The sequence below is a fragment of the Schistocerca gregaria genome, chromosome 8 (assembly GCF_023897955.1).
Source record: "Schistocerca gregaria isolate iqSchGreg1 chromosome 8, iqSchGreg1.2, whole genome shotgun sequence".
Lineage (NCBI taxonomy): Eukaryota > Metazoa > Arthropoda > Insecta > Orthoptera > Acrididae > Schistocerca > Schistocerca gregaria.
Window position 1 is genome coordinate 501,841,720 of NC_064927.1, and position 5,179 is coordinate 501,846,898.

Below are 5,179 nucleotides of genomic sequence, written 5' to 3' on the forward strand. Positions count from 1 at the left end.
AGCTGGTGCGGGCGGGGACTGGCGCACGGCCCGTCAACGGCAGCGTCTTTATAGCCCGCTGCGCCCGCAGTTTACAAACAACGCCGGCTCCTGTTGCGAGGCGCCCAGTCCACTGTGTTGCCAACACCGCTGCCCACCCACTCATAACAACATAACGCACTACTCAGCCACACGCCGAGGTCGCTCTAATTCTCTCTTCAGCACAACGTTGGCTCTCGCAGTGCCGACGTAAACATACAAGAAGAATACAAAAATTGTTCAAATGGGTCTGAGCACTATGCGACTTCACTTCTGGGGTCTGGGGTCACCAGTCGCCTGTAACCTAGAACTACTTAAACCTAACTAACCTAAGGACATCACACACATCCATGCCCGAGGCAGGATTCGAACCTGCGACCGTAGCGGTCGCTCGGTTCCAGACTGCAGCGCCTAGAACCGAAGGGCCACTCTGGCCGGCAGAAGAATACAGCAAAGTACATTTCAAATGAAACTTTAATGAGAAATTTGGAAAGGGAGATAAATGTTGTAGAAAAAAATAAAAACCTTGACCGGTTTCCGCCATGTGTTTATTGTTCTCTTCAGTTCGAGGACTGGTTCGATGCAGATCTCCATGCACAGAGGCGGAGAGAAGTATTTCAATTTCAACTGTGTGATGCTGAAAGAGAACATTTAACTACCGAAACATACATAGTAAACTAAATCTCTTCTATGTTTTTAACACACCTTTATTTGATCTATAATGTCACATGAAACTTCCTGGCAGATTAAAACTGTGTGCCCGACCGAGACTCGAACTCGGGACCTCATTTTGGAAACATCCCCCAGGCTGTGGCTAAGCCATGTCTCCACAGTATCCTTTCTTTCAGGAGTGCTAGTTCTGCATGTTTGCCAGAAGAGCCTCTGTAAAGTTTGGAAGGTAGGAGACGGATACTGGCAGAAGTAAAGCTGTGAGTACCGGGCGTGAGTCGTGCTTCGGTAGCTCAGTTGGTAGAGCACTTTCCCGCGAAAGGCAAAGGTCCCGAGTTTGAGTCTCGGTCGGGCACACAGTTTTAATCTGCCAGGAAGTTTCATATCAGCGCACACTCCGCTGCAGAGTGAAAATCTCATTCGGGTATAATGTCACATGTTTGCCTAAATTAAAGCTAAGTACATTCTCAGAAAGAAAACTGAAAAATGATCTTCAAGCACTTCGACATAAGCATTCAGATAAACAAAACACAGTACTCTAATGCTCGGTTACCATGCCTTTCCAATGAATAATTGCTACCAAACGCCTTGGTATTCAATCTATGGGCTTGTTGGGTAAGTCCGAATCAGTATTATTCCGTTCGTGCAGAATAATGTCTTTCAGTCTTGTCTTACTAGGCTGTTTCCTGATCATCTCTTCCAAGTTACATCTACGACTATACTCTGCAACCCAGCCTGAAGTGTGTGGCAGAGGAGACATCCCATTGTACCAGGGTTTCTTCCCGTTCCATTCACGTACGTAATGTGGGAATAATGATTGTTTGGCTGCCTCTGTGAATCCTGTAATTGCTCTAATCTTATTCTCACGATTCCTATGTGAGCGATACGTAGGGGTTCAGTATATTCCTAGAGTGATCATTTATAGCTGGATCTTGAAACTTTGTTAGCAGACTTTTTCGGGGTCCCTTACGTCTATCTTCAAGAATATACCAGTTCAGTTTCTTCAGCATCTCTGTGGAACTGTCCTACGAGTCAAACAAACCTGTGACCATTCGTGCTGCCTTTCTCTGTATACGTTCAATATCCCCCGTTAATCCTATTTGGTACAGGTCTCACACAATTGACAAATATTCTAGAGTGGGTCGCACGGGTGATTTGTAAGCAATCTCCTTTATAGACTGACTGCACTTCCCCAGCATTCTGCCAATAAACCGAAGTCTACCACGTCCTTTACCCACGTGATCATTCCGTTTCGTATCCCTACAAAACGTTACATCTATGTATTTCTACGAGTTGACCGATTCCATCTGTGACTCGCTGATATTATAATTAAAAGATACAACGTTCTCCGTTTTGTGAAGTGCACAGTTTTACGTTTATAAACATTCAAAACAAGTTACCAATCTTTTTACCACATTGAAATCTAATCAATATCTGAATATATGTATCTTCTTAAGACAGTACTTCATTTTAGATAAATGCATCATCTGCAAAAAGTCTGAGATTATTATTAATATTGTCCGCAAGCTCATTAATATACAACCTGAATAGCAGATTCTTGGCAGATGTAGCCGGGTGACTGAGGTGTTGTTTTGTCTGTATGCGTTAATTTATAGATGATTCATAATCTAGCAACTTTAGAGGTATGCTTAGGATCGTTGTCTTATTGGTAATAATTTTTATTTCCATGATTTAGTTTTTGAGCGTATCTGTGCAGATGTTCTTGATTATACTCTTATAAACACACTTGTTAATGTCGCCAACAATAAAAGCGAGCTCATCCACCTCTTGGCACCTTATATCTCCATACCACTACGCTGCCGCCCCCATGTTTGAACGGAGGTTCCGTATTTTTAGGATCCCACTCAGTATTGTTCTGCCTTCACGCCTTTAATCGGCCATCACTTCGTTGTACATTGAACTTGCTTTCATCTGACTGTAACGCACAGTGCCAGAACTCATTTGTTTCGTAACGTACTCAGTGGCAACTACTAAACCCTTGTTCTTGTTTATTTACATATGATTTTCTTCTTGGTGTTATGAGCTGTTATTTCACGAACCACCTTTCGAAGATGTTTTTCGAGATGTGCTGTATTTTCTGTTTCTGTTATTCTGTGATTCTGCGTCACCACTTTCGGCATTTGTCTTTTGTCTCTAGTAGTAAGTTTTGGCGGAGGACCTGTCGTAGACTGATTCACTAGGGCACTTCTCGTTTTATAGTGTTTGGTGACACACCAAGCAATGCACGGGTCTCTGTATATAGCTTCTCCAATTTCTTTACATGTCTTATTTTGTTTTTGCAGATGCAACGTGATTGTTCTCTCCTCTAGGCTCGTCTCTTCTCCTTTTCGTCCCACGTGGACTGTGTCCATTCGTACGTGAACGTCATAGTGAACAGTATTCAGCAGGCGAGAACGAAGACTACTGAAGTTACAAACGTCGACATTCCCACCGTTTACTGTATTCACTGCTTTCTCATAGACTAAGTGTGAATACTCGTGTCATAAGGTAACATAACGTAGTTACGGGAAACCACATTCGAATGATACGCGCATGTTCTTATCATTCGTGTACTATATATGCGTGTTTGAAATACGAGGTAACGCATCAGTGGACTCAAGAAACAATAAATAATTCCGCCTTCTGTGGAGATTAATTGAACAATTAAAGCTGCGTATCCTTAGATTTGGTTATGTCTGTCCGCCTCTGCAACCAACTCCCACTTGAACTTGATTGCTGCAGTCACGTTGGCCTCCCGCTGTAATTCTGATCCCCTACACTTGCTATTGCTATTACCAAACCGCTTAATTCAAGCACAGTAAATAATTTTTCTATACAAATAGCAAAACACATTATTACATTCAGTGCCTCATTTTTAATATAATACTCTCAGTATCGCCAGATTTGATTCGAATATGCTCCAACACTCTCGTTTTCCGTTTGTTGATGTTCATCTTATAAACCTCTTTTCAAGATACTATCCATCCCATTCAACTGATCTTCCAATTTCTTTGGTGTGTCTGAATTGCAATCGCATCGGGAAATATTCTAGTTTTTATTCCTTCTCCCTGAACTTTAAATCCCATTCCAAATTTCTTCTTTGTTTCCCCCACTGCTTCCTCTGTGTAAATACTGAATAACACGAGAGGTATGCTTCAACCCTGCCTCTGTACATTCTCATCCACTACCTCCATTTCATGCCCTTCGAATCTTGCAGCTACAGTCTGGTTTCTGTGTCATTTTTAAATAACCTTCCGCCCCCAAGTATTTTATCCGCCCTAACTTCAGAATTTCGAAGAGTCTATTCAGTATTTCAAAGAGTGTATTCCAATCAACATCGCCAAAATCAAAAACAGTTAGTACTAAGTGTTTAAAAAAAGGCATATGGACTGCTGTAAGATCAGTTGAACGAAGTGAATGGTATGCTAAGAACAAAGAAAATGAAAAGATGAACATTCTTAATAGTAAATCAAGGGAGTGTAGTCAGATGATGCTGCGTCGATCAGACCAGCAAATAAGGCGCGATATGAGGTGGACGACCTTTGCTATTTGAGAGGCGAAGTAACTGAGGATATAACATGCAAGCGGTAATAACTTTTCTGAAAAAGAAAATTATGTTAACAGTGACTATGGATCTACGTATTAGGAAGTGTTTTCTAAAAGTATTCATGTGGAGTGTACAATTATAAAGAAGTGAAGCATGGTCAACAAATAGTACAAAACAGGAGAGATTACAAACTCTTGCAATGTGGTATTACCTGAGAGGAGTGAAGAGGATAACCAATGAAAAGTATTGAATCGGATTGGAGAGAAAAGTACTTTATGGTGAAACTTGACTAAAAGAAAGATTAGGTTGACGGGATACATGTTAAGGCATGTTAAATTGGCAATGGTGGATAAAATTGTATAGGAATGACGATACTTGAATGCAGTAGATGGATTCAATAAGCTGTGGTTTGCAGTAGTTACGAAGAGATGACGTGGAGAGCTGCATAGTACCAATCTTACAAATGAATATTACAACAAACAACTTTCTCTTATGACCATAAAAATGACTCACGCCAACATTGAAATAGCAAACGTTTAAACTTCTACAAGAAGCGCGCGTCGATTTTGCACAGTGCGTTAGGCAGTCGTTTTAGCACCTGAAGTAGTAACGTTGGTAACTCTGTTGTCTTGAGGCACAGTAGTTGCGTTCAAATCACTTACTTGTATGCCGACAAATACGTTTTTTATTCGCCTCTTACACATTTACACCACTTCGCACGAAGTTTGAAAATCATTTTCTATGGAACAAGAGCGAAAGTAATATACGAGTTACGAAGGAAAAAACTTTTGTAAATGGAGAGCGACAGATTGATGTTTGTTGAAAATACAGCTTTGAATCCGTCTGCTGGTCTCCATACCGTCAGGGCGTAAAAAAATACAAAGCGGTTCGTAAAACAAACAAAAAATTGCTCGAAACAGAAGAATCTATCGAAAAATTTGTGTG